This window comes from Dendrobates tinctorius, unplaced genomic scaffold, assembly GCF_039654945.1.
Source record: "Dendrobates tinctorius isolate UK_male_01 unplaced genomic scaffold, ASM3965494v1 ptg000143l, whole genome shotgun sequence".
Taxonomy (NCBI): domain Eukaryota; kingdom Metazoa; phylum Chordata; class Amphibia; order Anura; family Dendrobatidae; genus Dendrobates; species Dendrobates tinctorius.
In genome coordinates this window covers 38,720,344-38,740,815 of record NW_027361810.1, presented here as the reverse complement: position 1 = coordinate 38,740,815, position 20,472 = coordinate 38,720,344, and the positions used below count along the sequence as shown (strand labels likewise).

General features: G+C 40.8%; 1 protein-coding gene across 2 annotated transcripts in view; it reads right to left on the bottom strand.

Moving 5' to 3' along the window:
• XIRP2 (xin actin binding repeat containing 2) overlaps nucleotides 1-20,472 on the bottom strand; it is a 211,409-nt gene that overhangs the window by 166,624 nt on the left and 24,313 nt on the right. The window contains exon 1 of one of the 2 annotated variants that reach the window (XM_073545793.1): nucleotides 138-311. The exons of the other annotated variant lie outside the window; for it this stretch is intronic. The gene's annotated coding sequence lies outside the window, so the exon portion shown is untranslated. Of the gene's footprint in view, nucleotides 1-137; nucleotides 312-20,472 lie in introns of those variants that run through there. 2 annotated transcript variants of the gene reach the window in all.

Genomic DNA, 20,472 nt, shown 5'->3' with positions numbered 1-20,472 from the left:
ATCACTGACATCTAAATGAGCCCAATTCTCCTAATTGTGCTCCTTGAGTCCTGCCTCGAATACTCAGTGTATTCATATGCACTATAGAGATAGTATATAATAACTGCTGGAATCCAATAATAAAGGAAAGTTCTTACCTTATATCCTCTGTTTCAGTAACACCCCATGTATTGGTAAAAGATAACGTGTAATGTTCAGTTCCTCCTCTGGTGCTTTTTCTGGATAATTTTGGATAATACTTGGGTGCTTGTGTATAGAATAATTCCCAGTCCCCGTTCTATTACAGTACGCCTGTGGAGACCAGCTCCACACTCTGTGCTCGTTCCTTCTCAGACATGCGTTCATGGTGACAGCTGATTTTATTTTTGCTTCCATGTAAAAGGTGGACCCTGGGAGGCTATTTTTAGGGCCTGTTAGCCCAGTGCCAGACTTAATTACTGTCTCTAGAAACCTGTTAGAAAAGAAGCCATTAACTTTCCCTATAGCACAAAAAATATATATATATATATTCTTTTATATCTTCTGATCATCCTGTTGTTACTTTTATTGTTGGAATGGAAGCATAAGAATAATTATACGCGGCCGGGAGAGCTGGGACCACTGGAGTGCTCGCTATTAGTGATGAGCGAACGTGCTCGGAAAAAGTGTTATCTGACCATGTTCCGGTGCTAACAGAGTGACTTCGGTGTGCTCGAATAAAATGTTTAAGTCCCCGCGGCTGTTAGACAGCTACAACACATGCAGGGATTGCCTAATAAACAGGTTATCTCCGCATGTGTTGCTGCTGTCGAACAGCCGCGAGACATGCAGCCGTAGGAAATTGAACATATTTTTAGGACACTCTGTTAGCACCCGAGCTTGCTCGAATAAGACCTTTTCTGAGCACGTTCGCTCATCACTACTCGCTACGTATCTGTACTGCTGGCTGATTGGAGATTGGGCAGAAAATGAATCCCACAAGCTCAGGTATCACACCTTGATTTTATATGGCAGAATGAGGCGCTGGTTTACATAACTGAGAAGTGTTGCAGGAATTCTTAGTAAGTGAAGATGTTAGTTTATTTCACGTTGACTGAGCATGGAGCAGTGACAGGAGGCTTCACAGCAGCCAGCTCTACAGGGCTTAAAGGGATTGTCCACTTTACCTTTATTTTAGCAAATGTCTTGGGGACATGATTTTGTAGCATTTAATAAGTATTATAGTCGTGGTCAAAAATTTTGAGACTGACACAAATTCTGTTTTCCACAAAGTTTACTGCTTCAATTTTTTTTTAAATTGCTATGGTAGCTTTAGATGTTGCAGCATTTCTGCACCTATTAGTTAAATTGCATTTTTTTAACATGTGTTTTTATCTTGTGTTTAACCCAGCTGTTATTGTTTCCTTTTGGTGTGCCATGTTTTAAATGAAACTGATTTGCACTTTGATACTTCCTGGTATTTGGCTTTACCTAATTTTTATTGCAAATTTTTATTGATTACATATGTTTTTAGTATTACTCCGCAGCAGAAATGCGCTAAGACCCATTTGCAATTTTTAGCTGTGGATTTTCCACATTAAATGGAATCCTATGGGGAAAAACTCAGCGTACTTGCAAAAGAAATTGACATGTTGTTGATTTCAAACACACCGCGGGTCAGTTTTCATTAGAAAACACAGAGGGCAGGAGATTTCTATAAATCCCATGCACAATGCTAGAACTGTCAGACGCTCTATATTTTACATTGAGTGTTAACAATTCACTAAAAATGCATTTGTGAGAACTTAAGTATTTTATGAGTTTTATTCACAAGTACATCAAGTTTATGTAAAGACTCAATATTTAGAGCGTTGACCCTTATGTTTAATGAGGTCTGCTCTTTGTCATGGTGGATGGACCTCAGCTTCTGGACCAAATCCTGAATCATGGCCACCCATTGTTGTCTTATTAGTTTTTGGAGTTTTCTTTACTTCTGTGTTTTTGTTTGTCCTTCTGCTTCTGATTTTTGAGGATAGACCACAAGTTCTAAATGTGATTGAGATCTGGAAAGGGAGCAGTCAGATGGATGTATAACTTGGACGAAGATCGCATCACAGTGCTCGGTGCTCGGAGCTCTCCTGACCCAAGCATCACAGAATCAGAGAAATGCATGACGCTGTCACGCTCAGGTCAGAAGACGTGCCGGCCAGTCCATGCTTTGCGATGCGATCGTCGGCCGTTTTATTCGTCCGTCTGACTGCGCCCTAATTGTGATTAAACTTGAAGGAATGAGACGTCATCAGTCAAGGTTTGACCCAGAAGATCACATGCAATTGCCGGGGAGAAGGGCAGAAGTCTTGAACAATAACAGTCAACTCTATAAATATTGTCTTTATTTCTAAATAAAAGTTTAAAACTTACAAAATGCTGATAATTGTACTTCAGTAACCGTGGAAATATTTTACTAAACGATCTAAAGATACCGAAGAGGCAAAAGTTATGAAAAAAAAAAAATTATGTTAGTCTCAAAACTTTTTTTTTTTCATAACTGTACAGGTTCCCCTTCTGCACCTGTTACTGCAGCCATCCTCGCAGCTCTCTTGTTCCCAAACTAGTTGACGGAGAAGAATGTGACCCGCTCGTCTTTGCTTTTGATTCTAACTTCTCGCCTTTCAAGAGATATAACATTTTTAGTTTCCTGTTGATAGAGTTGTATTAGGGCTAGTTTATTGTAAGGTGAACTGTCGTTTTTATCATTACCACTTACATACCCATAAGAATTTCTGATCTCTATTTAAAAAAAAAAAAATAGCAATTCTGACTTTTTTTTATTTAGCATTTACTGCCTAGGATAAATATTATAAATTACATTTGTATTAGTTAAGTAACAAGGCGATGCCAAATTTTTTCAATTTTTTTTTAGATTTCATATATATTATGTGAAAAATGGTCTGATATGAACTTTAATATTTTTGTTTGAATTTTTTTAACCTTTTTTGGTCTTATTAGAGGTCTTGAACCTGTGATCACTTGATTACTTGTATAATGCACTGCAATACCTTAATATTACCAATTCTATAAGAGGCCAGCCAAAGGCAAATAAACATGGCAGACACTTGGGCTTTCTGTAGTTTCCTTCTCTATCAAGACAATGCCATTTGCACCCCACAATCATATTGCACATGGGAGTGTGGGAAAAGGATGTTGGAAGGGATAATCTTTCACATTTCCAACCTCTTTTATGGTTATGTGGCAATTGATAGAGGTAACTAACGAGGTAAAATGCTATAATATGAGCTAACTTGAAGCAGATATACTTGGGTGACTGCTGTATAAATCAGCCGGCACCTGCGCCTTATGGAATAGGCTCAGCCGTGTTGCCTGCTCCATACATGCAGTGTGCATATCCATGTACCGTATTTTTCAGACTATAAGATGCAGTTTTTTGCCGAATTTTTTTTGGAAAATAGGGGTGTGTCTTATAGTCGGAATATACTTACAAGTAATTTGGCTGCAGGGCGATGACCACACTCCCTTCCCAGGCAGGTGCAGCAGTATTCGGCGGTGCATAGTGGTGCGGGGCTCCGTTGACTTTTTCTGAAAGCCTGGAGCCCCGCACATCCCCACTGCTGCGATGCAGTGGCCTCTGGTAAAAAGGGCCTCTGGGAAAATTGCCACCGAGTCGGCGCATACGCAGATTGAGATCTTGGCTGCGAGATCTCGTCTCGGGAGATGAGATCTCATCCCGAGATCTCTGGAGACGAGATCTTGGTGCCGAAATCTCAATCTGCGCATGCGCCGACCTGGCGACCATTTTCCCGGAGGCCATTTTACTGGAGGCTACCGCATCGCAGCGGTGGGGATGTGCGGGGCTCTGGGCTTTCAGAAAATGTTAGTGGAGCCTCCGCACCCCTGATCACCAACAAACCTGATGCACCAGCCTGGGATAGGATTTCCCGGAGGCCACAGCTTCACAGCAATTGATGTGCAGGGGCTCCGAGCTTTCAGAAAATGTCGGCGGAGACCCCTCACCACGAGCACCGCAGAACCTGCCGCACCAGTCTGGGATGTGAGTCATATCATTGCCGGACCACCAAAAAGCCTCTGTGACCACACGCTACTGATTTACCCCGGTAAGCTGAATTCGGACTGTAAGATGGACCCCCCCACTTGACGCATTAATTTTTTTCCCTTTCCCTCTGAAAAATTGGGGTCCGCCTTATGGTCTGAAAATACAGTATATGAAAAACACGGCACATGGGAAAGTTGTTTTTGTAACTTGGAGGAGGCTGATGGACAGTTCTGGTTTTTGAGAACAGAAGAACAGTACAATTTGTGAGGAAGGCTTTAATAACAAGTGCTGGAAAGAGAATCCGTAATAGTAATATATTTAGTAGGTACCACAAAATTTGGTATTTACAAACCTTTGTTAAAATACAGGAAAATTGGCAAAATCCCTGTGAGCTCCAAAGACAAAGTTTACAAGCACAACTTTTTGTGATGGTTACAAGGTCACTAGCACCTTGCTCTACATGGCCAAGCTGAGGAAATTATGAGGGTTGCAAGTACTTGTGATTTTTGAGGTTCTTCTAAAAGGTATTTGGATGTAACTTTAAAATCGTATGGTAAATTAAAGCATGCTCCATCAATGAAGTGCAATGATGGTGATCTAACATCTGTGGGACCAATTTAGAGAAATCTAGCAAAAAAATAGGCAAGGGAGAAAGGATCATTGGTTCTGTCTCGTGATCCAGCATTGAACACGTTTGCAAAATTGATAAGTCGACCCATAGTTACAATAAATCACCTTATATTTCACATTCTTGCAGTACAATAGAATATGTTGTTGATGGAGCATTAAAAAAATAAATTGTCATTATAGCGAATATTTGGGATTTACCTTTTGTATTTTCTTATTGAGCTCCCAGAATGATAAATTAGCAAAAGTCTATAGATATTTCGTTTGAAGTCCATGATCGCCAACAAGTGTATTGGCTTGGCATCCACTGGGCTGGTATACCATACATTTTGTTTTGCTGGGCATAGAAGCGTTTTTTTTCATTGCAATGGGAGTTTTGGGGTAACTGGATGAGATTATATTTGCATACCTCAAAGGCATTTATCAAGTCATACTATTTTACTAACTAATTAATTTTAACTGAGTTTGTAGGGTTTATCCAATGAAAAATTTGCAGCATGCACGAGTTGCATCCAATGTTTGGATGACACTCACCTATTCAATTCTATGGATCCATGGAGAAAAAAATCACACCGCACTCAGATGACATCTGAGTGTGGCCCAATTTTTGCCGACTAACATAATGAAGAAGGTGGAGAATCTCCAAGAAAATCGAATCACACTCTGATCAGAGATTGTGATTAGCATTATTGGACCGATTTTCACAGATGAGAAAAAAAATGCCAAGTCTAACCTATGTAAGTTATTCTGACAGCCAAGCAAAAGTTTCTTATCTGTATGGAGTGTTTATGTGATGATTGACATTCCTGTTGCCTCATTCACATTTCCACTGGTGGGAGGCAATAGTCTGAAAGTGATAGTGACATTCATCATCTTGAATTGTCATGAACATTTTGCTGGATTGTGGTTGTCAGGAGTTAATATAGCTAATTATTCCTGACCATCATATCAGTGACTGTCTGACGTGACTCCATTTCTATGTGCACAATATTGTATTCCATCCACACCTTATCCCCCTGCAAATATTCACAGTTAGGCCGGAGTCACACTAAACTCATGAAAAATTGGTCCAAGTCTCCCTGCCGAGAGTCGCACGAGCGTAAAGAAAGTGTCATGCGAGCACAATCCGATTTTTCACACCTAGCATCCGATTTACATCCGAATGCAGTGCGATTTTAACATCAGCTTTAACATAGAGCAATTCTCTGTTATGTATACATTGTTTTCAAAGGAAATATTTGTCAAAAAACAGATAGATAGATAGATAGATAGATAGATAGATAGAATAAAAGCCGGCAATTCATGTGCCGTGTACAGTAAAATCACTGCGTGACAGGTTAGAATAGATATATACATATAGAATACATATATATATATATATACTGTATACATAGATGTCAGTGACACATACTGTACATATATATGTATATATATTACATAGATAGATAGAAGAAAAGCCAGCAATTCATCAACCACATAGTGTAAAATCACAGCAGGAGCCGAAAGGATCGAAGAGATGGATTACATGCAGTAAATACACAAAGAATAGGTAGATGTACAGATATCTGTGATAAATGTAATTAGTACAATGTGTGCAGCTTACTGTACATGTACTTAATTAATAAAAGATTATTTTTTTTAAAAAATGGCGTGGGCTCCCGCGTAATTTTCGTAACCAGCAGATGGAAAGACGATGGCTGGGGGCAGATGTTTATAGCCTAGAAGGGGAGGTAAAGCATATGGAGCTTCCCAGGCTATTAATATCAGCTCATATCAACCCCCATAACTTATACCCCACTTGCTACCCCTACAGGGCAAGTGGGAAGAGCGAGGCTAAGTGCCAGAAGTGGCGCATCTTAGAGATGCCCCTTTTCTGGGGTGACTGAGAACTGATGTTTTTAGCCTGGGGGGCCAATATCCATGACCACTTCCTAGGCTATTAATATCAGCCAACAGCTGTCTGCATAGCCTTTGCTGGTTATTAATCATAAGTGTAACCTATGTAATTTTTTTGGGTCCCCCACTTTAATAGCCAGTAAAGGCTAAGTATACATCTGTGAGCTGATGTTAATTCTTGCTATATATATATATATATATATATATATTAACACTAGGCTGAGTGCTATGCGATGTTTTGTCGCATTGCACTCGGCCGTATTCTACAGTAGTGTGTCTCCAGCCTAAGTGGTAATGTTTCTCCATGTGGAGAGTGTCAAGCCAAGTCTGGCATGTCAGAGTGAGGACAATGATAGGCCATGCATGCTCCTCTGGGGCTAGAACTAGTACTAGAACTAGACTAGTAGTCTGGGGTTACAACTCTAGCGCCACCTATTGGAAGCAGCAGTCATAAAAGTCAATATCGACTCTAGAGTAGCCCTAAAGTTCTAATCTTCTTCCTCTCTGAAGAGACAATTTTCATATTTAGGGCTTCCTGTAAAAAGCTATAACAGGTTAACATCGCAAGTGTACAATTATCATGCGTGATGTATAGAGTTGAGTGAACTCATAGTAGTTTTGTTTCTGGTACCTGACCTGAACTTTATTCAATTGATGGAAACTGAGTCACTGTGGATTTTCAAATTAAAGGTCTGAATGAAAAATATAGAGAAATTCTGGTACATGTGAACATACTCTAACATTTAATAATGAAGAGGAGTCTATATTAGTTACACACTAACACAGGAATGAATATATTAATAAGTGTAAAGAAATTAATATTTCACATACCATATATTGGTTTTTACTTTTTAAGTATAAAAGTTACAAGAAACAGATCGTATTGTTGTTGTCCTAGAAAAACATTGCATTTTTATCTGATTTTCTGCTTCTCCACCTCATGGTCATAAGTTGTACATTATTTTTCCCCATTATATTGATTCTAGGAATAAGGAGGAATAAGGAGTAACCGGTGGTAATAGAGTAAAAGTCAAGTGTAAATTTTATTAAATATCATATAAAGATAAAAATTCATACTATGCAGTAACAAAACACCTAGACAGTACAGGTATACCAGGGCCACCCAATGGAGATAAATAGGTCTAATATTACATACAGTACATACACACCAATAAGGCCTGTTTCACACTTCCGTTTTTGACCATCAGTCAAAATCCGCCATTTAAAAAAAAAACGGATCCGCCATTTTTTTGGCGGATCCGTTTTTTTTCCCCATTGAGTTGCATTACCGGCGGATCTTGACGGATGGCCATCCATCGGATCCGTTTTTTTGCGGATCCGCCAAATTTTTTGCGTCCGCCGACATGCCCGGACGGACCATGCAACGTTTTTTTTTCCTGCAGGATCCGCATTTTAAAGTGCGCATGCCTGGAGGAAGGAAGTCAGCCGGAAATTTAACCCTGAAATCATTTCTGGCGGAAGGAAAAAATTCTCTCTCTCTCTCTCTCTCCCCTCCCCGGGCAGCGGTTCCTTTAAAATTCTTCATTCATCGGATCCGTCAAAAAAAAACGGTCCGGTGGCATCCGTTCACATCAGTTACCAACGGATCCGCTTTCCCCCATTTTGGCGGATTTTAACTGACACAAAAAAACGGAAGTGTGAAGCAGGCCTTCGGCATAAAAAGCCCCAGCCCAGAAGGTAAGCTTAGAAGGTAAACACCCCGGGATAATAGAAAAATCAGGTAACAACCAGTGACGCAATATAAAGTAGTGCCAGAGAGAAAGGTTTATCAGCGGTATAAGGGTGGCCCAGGACAGGATGTTAAGACCCTGATGCGCGTTTCGCGAGCACAAGACACCACTTTCTCAAAGGGATGCGACCAAGGTTATTAGGGAACTAGGGGGTCTGCAATACCAAGACAGGTTATTACACTTGGGGTTATTTAGTTTGGAGAATCGAAGGCTTAGGGGTGATCTTATTACAATGTATAAATATATGTGGGGACAATACAAAGACCTTTCTAATGATCTTTTTACTCTTAGCCCTGTGACGGGGACAAGGGGGCATCCTCTACGTCTGGAGGAAAGAAGGTTTAAGCATACTCAGACGCGGATTCTCTACTGTAAGAGCAGTGAGACTATGGAACTCTCTGCCATATGATGTTGTAATGAGTGATTCCCTACTAAAATTTAAGAAGGGACTGGATGCCTTTCTTGAAAAGTATAATATTACAGGGTATATACACTAGTCTCCTTAATATTGCGTTGATCCAGGGAGCTAGTCTGATTGCTGTATGTGGAGTCGGGAAGGAATTTTTTTCCCCAATGTGAAGCTTACTGTTGCCACATGGGTTTTTTTTGCCTTCCTCTGGATCAACATGTTAGGGCAAGTTAGGACAGGATATGGGCTGAACTAGATGGACTTAAAGTCTCCCTTCAACCTTAATAACTATGTTACTATGTTACTATGTTACTTAGTATAGTAGGGGGAAAACTTTAGAGAAGTTCTCTTAGTGCCAATCTACCATCACAAAAATGTTCACATGTCATAATGAAAAAATATATTTTGACTGCGTTTCCCCTTTAAAAATTGTAATAGCCAACCCATCACCGATCGGTGTTAGTCACTTCCCCTATTACTGTAGCATTAAAATATATTCTAAAATTGTCTGTTTCACATTTATAACTTTTTCAAGAAAGTAGCTAGGAATTGACATGCTGAAGTAGTACTCTGAATCTTGATCGCTGACCTCCACTTATTTTATGCAACGTTATCGAAATGTCCTTTCCATTAGACTCTAGAACTCCTCTCTAGTAGTGATACAGTGACATGCGGATTATAAATTACAGCTAATCATTCATGTTTTGACACAGGTATAATTTTATTTTCTGCTGGTGCCCTTTTCATCTTTAATTTTCATGCTTTATGCTTTGCTAGTAACCAACCGTGCACAAAGCTCCAACCTCCTTGAAGTATCTCGCTGCGGAAAGATTTCCAGCATGCCCACCTGCATATTTTAACTCTCCGCACACATCCCGCTGTATAGATGGTAGAAACAAAGTTTGTCTTCTATTAATTTAATTTTAATATTATTAATTAGATGTAAATCTGCAGAAGAGAAATAAAATTATTTTTTCTTTGTAAATGTTTTAGCACGTCTTTGATGTTTTATTAACTATCTTCCAGGCATTGCAGTTATATATTTTTAATATATATATTTTTTTACATTATTTTACTCCCTTTCCAAACACTATGGTGAGGTGTAATGTCATTGTTCACTTTTCCATTGCTACTCAGCAGGATCCTGTACACTAGATTCCACTCTGTGTACAGGACTTTTCCCTGTCTGAGCCCTTCTGCTCCCAACCCACATATGAAAAGACTATTTAAAAGTAATCTGTCAGCAGGTTTTTGCTACCTCATCTGAGAGCAGCATTATGTAGGCATAAAGACCCTTAATCCACCAATGTCTCAATTAGCACACTGGGTGCAGCAGTTCTGGCACAATCAGAGTTTTTAGATTTAGCAATGCAGCAAAGCTGAAAAAGCTAGCCCCACCCACAACATGCTCTGCATGTACATTGTCTATTTAAAGTGAGCTGCTTATCACAGGAGGGGATGGTGTCAGACTACCAGTCACTTGCATGTTACACCTGGCAGTGATAATGTCCTAGTGATAAAACTTTCACTGTAAGCAACCAGCACACAGCCTGATAAGTGACACATCATTGAATTCAGTATTTTAATCCCTATCTCATGCTGTCCTCAGATTACATAGCAAAAACAAGCTGACAAATTCCCTTAAAGTATGGTATACCACATAATATGTTACTACAACTCCAAGCTCTTGCTTTTGATGATTTCAGTTTAAGAATTTGGAGGCTAAAATTATTATATCCCAACTCTATATCACATACTTCTCTGTTTTCTTTTATGCTTATTTGATGTACTTTTTACCGATGTTTCATTTGTTTATTTACACTGCCTAGATTTGAGCAAAATTATTTGCAAGACCATCATTCAGCTGCCCCGCTGGTAGGCTGTGGCCACTAGTCCAGAGCACTGCGAACGCCTACTTCCTAAGGCATCGACAGGTAGCTCTTCTTATTAATAGACCCCAAGACGTTATGCATTTGTTTCACTACAATGTAAGACGTCAAAGGTAGAGAAAAGCGAACACCGTCGGCTCCCTCATTATTCGGCAAGCTATGGCGCTTACTGAAAAAGGTTCATCGGAAACCCGGCTAACTGGAGCGCCCCCGGTAATCAGCTGTTTGTCGCCGCAGCTGCATGTGTCGCGGATGTGTGACAGTCACAACAAATGCATTGAGAGCCTGTGCATTGTCCTAAGGCTGATATACTGTAGGTGTTATAAAATACCTTGAGCTCCAAACAGCAGAAAATGGTCGCACTCCAAGGGATGAATTATATTCATTTATTGACACATAAATTACATGTCAAGTCGGGGTAGTGGTGAAAAGTGCATAGAGGCTGACAACGGCCGTTTCACGCTATCAAAGCGCTTCTACGGGTCAAAGTGTAGGAGGAAATGACAGATTCATATGCTCATCGCATCTCCATCTCTCCTCCTACCTCAGCTGTTGTCTAAAGTGACAAGTGAATTAAAACCATGTGAAACGCATGATACATACACACCATACATTTTCAACTGACCATCTGCCGGCGGACAAAAATTTCCATTGCTAGATGAGACAAAACTAACAATACTTTGGTCATACTGTGTGAAAGACCTAATACAATTATACTAACCCTCCATGAGAAGGTCAACAGCTGAGGTAGGAGGAAAGATGGAGATGCGAGGAGCATATGAATCCGTCATTTCCTCCTACACTTTGACCCTTAGAAGCGCTTGATAGCGCGAAACGGCCATTGTCAGCCTCTCTGCACTTTTCACCACTACCCCGACTTGACATGTAATTTATGTGTCAATAAATGAATATAATTCATCCCTTGGAGTGCAACCATTTTCTGCTGTTTGGAGCTCAAGATTGATTGCTACGAGGTCAAGCATCCTGGAATAGCTTAGTGTGGATCTACTGCCAGCCGTACACCACCTGTGCAAGCAAGGTAAAAGCGGTGCCGTCTGCTCTGTATCTTAGTGGTCTCGTTATAAAATACCTGTTTTCAAATGTCCTTAGATCTATCGATATCAACAGACAAGTTAAAGGCGTATACCAAAAGTTGTACGTTATATGCTACCCTAGGATGGGGCATATCTTACTAGCTTTTGGGAATTTGATTGCTAGGACCCTCCGGTGATCCTAAGAATGAAAGTCCAGTCTTACATGAAGCGGTGGTGTGAATGCTCAACCTCTGCGCCATTCACTGACTGTGGGATTGCTGAAAATCGCTCTACTCTGCACTCTCCAGCAGTGCCATAGACAGTGAATGAACTGAAGGTCAAGCATGTTCTTCCTTGGATCTACTACCTCCTTCTTGGGATTACTGTGAGTCCCATCACTGGTTAACAAATTACTCCCTGTAATATGGGAAGGGCATAGCTTTCGATTCTGGGAATACCCATTTAATGGAATCTTTCCCCCTTTTCTTACCCAATGGAGGTTGAGTAAAACTGAACAGAACCTAAGAGCAGAGATGAGTGAATTGTTTCTAAATGAACTGATTTTGCTCCAAATTTCCCCCAAATATTTGTATTCTACCAAATCCAAATAACACATTTTTGGTTATTTGATTGACACAAATTCAGAATAATGTTGGCATGACATCTGCTAGTTTGGATGACTCTGAGTCCAGATGCCCCCCTTGATTAGGACCCACATGGTCATGTAGGACATGATGTCACTGATATAGTGGGGAGCAGCAGCAGAGACGATGATAGCACAGCATAAGAATTTATTGCTTTTTTTAACCCTTTCCTACCAGATTTGATTTGCACCAAATTTATTGGATGATTACATGATTGCACCCGCTCTCTCCTTTTTTCCAAATTGAGTTATTCTTCCAGAATTGAATTTTGGGAAATTTACGTTACATAAAAGACCATACATAATATAATATATGTTATATGGGTAATTGAGATATTTTCCCTTGCACTGCTGTACAGTGCATGCATAAGTATAATCTATGGAAACTCAATGCTCTTTTTTTCTTCTGTTCACTGACTTTACCTTTTGTTTACCCTGCAATGTGTCCCTCTGGTAGATGTGTTATATGTCTGCTAATTGTAAGTGATAGCCACTAATTGTTCTCCATGGATTGTACTAGAATAAAACCGCCAGCCATCAGTCTAGAAGCTGGGATGGTAAATATCAGAGCTACAGCAGAGAAACGAAGCCGGGGTGGATTTTAGATATTACAAGAGAAAGTCAGTGGTTCATCATTCACAATTCCCAAGATATTTGGGGATGTAGTCCACTTCATAATCGTGCTTGTTGGACATAAAAATCAATGTCTAACAACTGCTGATCATGTCTCCAGCACTAACATAAACCACTGTACACATTACTGCTATGATCATCTATCTATCTATCTATCTATCTATGCTTAATGAGCAAGTAAAGCTGCAGTATAAGGAACAGTTATGCCATTATTAATATGTTTTCAGTACCAATTCCTTGCTGTTTTCCAAGATTTTTGCGTCATGGTTACGGATGGGGTTCCACCCCTACCATCATGGGGTTAATGTTGTGTGCCTCTTTTTGGATCTGGGAGAGACATATATACCCCTTCCTGGCTAAGATTCCCTGTCAGTTATACTGCTGCTCTGACTGTGTGCCTGACCCCCTGGAGTGCTTGTATATTGCATTGTTTGCCTTCTGTGTATGACTTGGTTTATCCTCTCGCTCTGTTCTCTGTCTCATGTTTTGATACTATTGTCTTCTTCGGTTCTGACCTCTTGGCTTGGCTATAGTTACTCCGTTACAGTTTATCCCTATTGTACCGCCCTGCTTTTTCTGGATTTTGACCTCTGGCTTTGACTTGACTACCCCTACGTCTTGGTGCACGCTACCTCCCGTATCTATTGGTTTTGACCTCGGCATGCATTGACTTGTCTCTGGATTTCTTTGTCCCTGGCCATCGGTGCCTGGCTTCGCCCCTGGCCACTCCCCCGCAGTCACGTGGGACAGGTCCTGTACACAGACTAGTGAGTTTACCGCCGTTCCCCGGCCACTCTCCCAGAGTCACGTGGGACAGGTCTTGTGCACAGACTAGTGAGTTCACCTTCGTTCCCCAGTTACCACTCCTATTTCAGTGTGCAGCCTCCCGAGGTAGGTTGCACAGGGGGTCGTTACATTTTGCTTTTCAGTGGTTGGAAAGGACACTTTATGGATTACTTCCATTGGTTAAGAATCATAAAAATTTTCCACAACTCTTATTCCACTTGCTCACCACATCTAAATCTGTGCCCCCCACAAAGGGGTAAACAGGTTTGGAGGAGAATGAGTACGGTGGCTCAATGGTTAGCACTGCAGCCTTGCAATGCTGGGGTCCTGGGTTCAAATCCCACCAAGGACAACATCTGCAAGGAGTTTGTATGTTCTCCCCATGATTGTGTGGGTTTCTTCCCACATTCCAAAGACATATTGATAGGGATTCTAGATTGTGAGCCCCAATGGGGACAGTGATGATAATATCTGTAAAAGTGCTGTGGAATTAATGGTGCTATATAAATGAGTAATATAAATAAAACCTCACGGTAATCCCCCTTTCCTAGATTTCAGGGAGTGAGACCCATAAAGGTATTAGAAAGATTTGTGTGATAAACAAAATATTTTAAAAAATAAAACATAAACTATATATTAAGTATGGACAGCCTGATATAGCAACTTTTCACCTGTCATCATTTATTCAAAAAGGTACGAAAAGTGGCAAACATCAGGCAGAAGGAATCATTAAAACTTACACTAGAAATAGCTCACAGGAGCAGTCACAGATCCTAATATCTAGCAGAAATGCACACAATGGGAAAATGACTGAACTATCAATTGTCAGTTTTTTTAAAAATTTTTGGCTTATCAAATAGATTTCCCAGATGATCCTTGATTGCAATATTTCAAAAACTTTTACTCCATTTTGTAAAATTTGGCACTCACCATAAATCCAAGGGTGATGTAGTTTGCTACGCATTTGAAACTAAAAAAAATTCATAGATAAGCATAGATAAAAAAAAAATCCATTTATCCATGGTATAAATATGTTAATGAGGAATCGTCTGGAAAATCTTCTATTTGTTATGCAGGCTTTTGCCACAAGGGGCAGGAGTGGCATTTCTGTGCTAAGAATCATTGAAGTCCTCAGCTAAGGTGATCAGGACAACACCTCTTTGTGTTACTTTTTTTCCCGTATGTCACTGTAGGGGATTTGGAGCGCAGCATGGTATAGAGCAAGACAGGAATCCAAAGAGGATTTTGGAGATTTAGTTTAAATCTCTACTCACACTGGCGTCAAGGTTTTAAATGATCCATATAGAAGCTTATAAACCATAAGAGATCCTTTATCTAATATCAGGGTTAAGTTTCTGTCCTTTTTTTAATATGTCCACTTGACAATAGACATCACTATTGTTTCTGCTAAAAGCCATCTAATTCTTATGGTAAAAATCTATTCTGATTTTAACAGAAATAACGCTATGACTAGCGATCAAAAATGAAGGAAAATGTCCTTTTGAATATAACCTCAAATCTAAAATTTTAATATTTAATATTTTTGATTTTAAGCTGGAACTGATGATATATAAATAGGTTATACCTTCATGGCCAAAAGTGTTGGCACCTTTGAAATTGTTCCAGAAAATGAAGTATTTTCCCCAGAAAATGATTGCACTTACACATGTTTATTTCATTTGTGCGTATTGGAACAACCCCAAAAATCAGAGAAAAAAAGCAAATTGGACATAATTTCACACTAAATTCCAAGAATGAGCCCAACGATATTGTTGGCACCTTTCCAAAAATGTTGGCAAACAACTTTGTTTCAAGCATGCGATGCTCATTCAAACTCATCTGTGGCAAATAACAGGTGTGGGCAATATGAAAATCACACCTGAAACCAGATAAAAAAGGGGAGAAGTTGACTCAGTCTTTGTATTGTATGTCTGTGTGTGCCACACTAAGCACGGGAAACAGAAAAATGGAGAAGAGAACTATCTGAGGACTTGAGAACCAAAATTGTTGAAAAATAGCAACAATCTCAAGGTTACAATCCATCTACAAAGATCTTGCCTTTCCTTTGTCCACAGTGAGCAACATAATCAAGAAGTTTACAACCCATGACACTGTAGCTAATCTCCATAGATGCAGAGAAAAATTGAGAAGTTGCAATGCAGGATAATCCGTATGGTCGATAAACAGCCCCAATCAAAATACAAAGAAATTCAAGCTATCATTCAGGCTCAGGATGCAACAGTGTCAACGTGAACTATCCGTTGACATTTGAATAAAATGAAACATTATAGCTTAAGACTCAGGAGGACCCCACTGCTGACACAGAGACATAAAAATGGTAGACTGCAATTTGCCAAAATGTACCATGTGTCATGTATGTGAATCGTTCTGGGAAAGCGTCTTATGTACAGATGAGACCAAGATAGAGTTTTTTGGTAAAGGACATCATTCTACTGTGAACTGAAAACAGAATGAGGCCTACGAAGAAAAGAACACAGTACCTACAGTCAAATATGGTAGACGCTCAAAGATGCTTTTGGCTTGTTTTGCTGCCTCTGACACTGGGTGCCTTCACTCTGTCAAGGCATCATTAAATCTAAAAATTACCAAAGAATTTTGGGTTGCAATGTAGTGTCCAGTGTCAGAAAGATGGGTTTGCTTTCTAGGTCAATGACCTCAAACAGCCTTCTAGAAGCACCCAGAAATGGATGCAAACAAAGTGCTGGAGAGTTCTGAAGTGGCCATCAATAAATACAGATCTTAATCCCATTGAACAACTGAGGAGAGATCTTAAAATTGCTGTTGGAAGAAGGTGCCATGAAATATGAGACGTCTGGAGCAATTTGCAAAAGAAGAGTGGTGCAAAAATTCCAGTTGAGAGATGTAAGAAGCTTCTTGATGGTTTTTGGAAGCGATTGATTGCAGTTATTTATTCCAAAGGGTGTGCATCCAAATATTAAGTTGAGGGTGCCAACAATTTTGTTCTGCCCAATATTTTTTTGTGTGTTCTTCCAATACACACAAAGGAAATAAACATGTGAATAAAAAACGTGTAATTGCAATAATTTTCTGGGAGAAATAATTCATTTTCTGGAACAATTTCAAGAGTGTCAAGACTTTCGGCCATGACTGTATGGAATTTTTGTATATACCAAGTAGTTCTTTGTGTTTGCCAGCATGATGTTATCTGAAAATCACTTGAGTTTATTTTTATAGAACTACCCCCCAGGGGCGAGTGTTATTGCTGACAGGCTATAGACCTAGAGAGATATGACTATCATCTCCCTTATTTATAGTCAGATATTAGGCACATTGGTGTTATATAAATAAGGACTTCCCTTTCATTGTGCATTTCCATCACACCATGGATGGCTTTCCTGTTAGGAAAACATATTAAATAGCGTATGACAATTTGTACTGAGCGAGCTCTGAATGCGGAGGAGTCATGTGTCATAGCTTCAGTTTTATTTTTATGGCAAAATACACCTCGGTAATACTGAACATCTAAATATACACCTTACCCAACAGTAAAAACAGCAGATTAAGCAACAGTCACACGAAGGCGCTGAGGCAATAAATACTTATACATCCAAGTAGTCAGTATCGAAAAATATTAACAGCAAGCTGATTTGTTTTCAGGAATTGGATAGGTGCCTCTTTCACACATACTTCACCTATTGTTTGATCAATTAATTTTATCAAACTTTATAGTTAAAGTAAAATAGACAAAATAATTCAGGTGAAAATTTTCAGTCATATCCTGGATGAGCCCCCAAATATTGATATCTCAGAAATGACTTTCTTCTGTATCAACCAGATGCTTTTTCTTCATTCTAAAACATGAGTAAAATGTATCATGCACCTTAAAGGGAATCTGTCACCCCCTGGTATGACCTATTAATATGGGCATACAGGTAATATAAATGTTATACTAGTCCTACCTGTATGCCTCATATTAATGGTCTTGCTGTTGAGAAATCTTATATTCTTTCCTTATGCTAATGATTTCTTGCAGAGTCCAGGGCGTGCAGTGCCTGGAAGAAATCCCAGCTGTCATGACCCTGGACAGGATGGTGCCACCTCCATCCTGGTCAGGTCAGGGTTAATTCCAGTTCGCCTCTCTTTGGTTCTGGGACAGCTATTTAAAGTTGGCAGTTCCTGGACTTGGTGTTGGTGATACTCCCGTATACTCGGTTTGTGGTTGCTAACCCAGGTTACTCGTTCAGGTCTTGTGCTCACTGTTTAGTCTCAGGTCCTTGTGCACTGTGTGCCTTGTTCCTCCACTCCCTGCGCTTGTTCATGTGACCCCTGGTAGCTCCCCCTAGGCTGCCCCAGTGACACCATCGGTGTCATTACACCAGCCTCCTCTATTCATTATGATACTCCCGCCATCCCATGCATGTCAGTTCTGGCGCTGGAATCCCACACCTCTTCCCTGCACTCCCTCCACAATGCGTACCTTTTCCTCCCTTCTATGGGCACTGTATTCAGGGATCTTCTGCACAGTGCTGGCGAATTCTGCTCCAGTGACCTCCAGTGCGTGCGCGAAGATAAGGTACTTCCTCCCTGCATAGTCATCGCTATGTATACATGGTTCCTAGTGATTACTATGCAGGGAGGAAATGGGGAGAGCACCTTATCATTTCACACATTGGAGGTCACAGTTACTCATCAGCCCCTACGAAGAAGATCCCTGAATGCAGCGCCCATAGAAGGAAGGAAAAGGTACATATTGTGGAGGAAGTGCAGGGCGCAAGTGCAGGTGTTATGATGAGTCACCGAAGGAGGAAAAAACAAAATACTAGCTAAGTCCAGAAAAACCAGAGAGGTTGGCAGCTATCGGATTACAGACCCCTGAACCTATCCACAACAACTAGCAGTAGCCGTGGGGGGTTCCTACGGTGCCCTAGATCCCTCAATCACAGCCGGAGAACTACATAGCCTATAGACAGAAAGGGGAAAAACTAAACTGGCCCAGAGCAGACCCCAAAGCAATAGGCAGCCCCCAACATATAATGATGGTGAAGCAAGATGAAAACACTAACACAGATAGAAAGATAGGTTGAGCAAATGATGGGGCCCAAGCTAACTAAATAGGACAGGATAGGAAAGCTGCTGTCTGCCATCCGCAAAAATCCTATCCAAAATGAGCCAACCGACTGATAGGAAAAACAGGCCCTGAAGTCGCTAGGCTTCAAAAGACTATATCAGCACTCAGGTATATTCTGAAGACAGAGCAAAAGATCAACAGATCAGAGACAAAAATGGAATTCAGCTCACCCCCGGCCGGGGATGGCAGAACTCCCAAAAAACAAGGCAAAACAAAAACAAAACTGAAGAGTACAAAGCAGAGCAGAAAAGCTTAGCTTTGAGATGCAGGAATCAGACTGGTCTCCAAGAATCCAGCAGGATCACCAGCAAGGCAGAAGGGCGTCCGCTGCCTTATATCCAGTCCTCATCTAGCTGCCCAGGTGTTTGGTAATCAGCCTCACTACCTTCCTTCACCAGAGAAGGGAGTTCATCAGACCTCAATGGTGAAGGGAAAAATGAACTCACAACAGTACCTCCCCCTTGAGGAGGGGTCACCGAACCCTCATCCATGCCACCAGGGCGATCCGGGGGAGCCCGATGAAAGGCACGAACCAATCTTTCGGCATGAATATCAGAGGCAGAGACCCAGGAATTATCCTCCTGACCATAACCCTTCCACTTAACCAAATACTGGAGTCTCCGTCTAGCCAGACGGGAATCCAGTATCTTCTCTACCTCATATTCCATGTTACCTTCAACCAATACAGGGTCAGGAGGTGCCACCACAGGAAGTACTGGTTCAACAAACCTCTTCAACAGGGACTTATGAAACACATTATGAATTTTAAATGTGACAGGAAGAGCCAACCGAAAAGAGACTGGATTAATAATCTCCAAAATCTTGTAAGGTCCTATAAATCTAGGCTTAAACTTAGGAGAAGCCACCTTCATAGCGATATTTTTTGATGACAACCAAACCATATCACCCACCTTAAACTGAGGACCAACGGTCCTACGCCGGTTGGAAAACCGCTGGGCCTTTTCCTGGGAGAGACAACTTATCCACTACTTGGTCCCAGATCTGGTTCATTCTCCCCACCACAGTGTCAACACCTGGGCAGGCAGAAGGCTCCACCTGCCCTGAAGAAAATCGAGGGTGAAACCCAAAGTTACAAAAAAAAGGTGACATCAAAGTGTCAGAACTAGCTCTATTATTTAAAGCAAATTCGGCCAAGGGCAAAAATGAAACCCAATCATCCTGATCGGTAGAAATAAAACATCTCAAATACGACTCCAAAGTCTGGTTTGGTCTCTCCGTCTGCCCATTGAACTCCTCTGTCAGATACAATGTTCTCAGGAATCCTGTGCAAGCGAACCACCTGTTGCAAAAACAAGAGCACCAACTCAGAGGAAGATGGCAACTTAGGGAGTGGTACAAGATGGACCATCTTAGAGAATCTATCACAAATCACCCAAATAACAGTCATTCTCTGAGAGACAGGCATATCAGAGATAAAATCCATTGAAATATGGGTCCATGGCCTCCTGGGCACCGGCAAAGGCATCAACAAGCCACTAGAGCGAGAACAAGGTTTAGACCGGGAGCAAGTCCCACAGGACTGCACAAAATTCCTGACATCATGAGACAAGGCGGGCCACCAAAAAGACCGACTCACCAGATCTCTAGTACCAAAAATACCTGGATGACCAGCCAATGCAGAGCAATGAACTTCAGACATCACT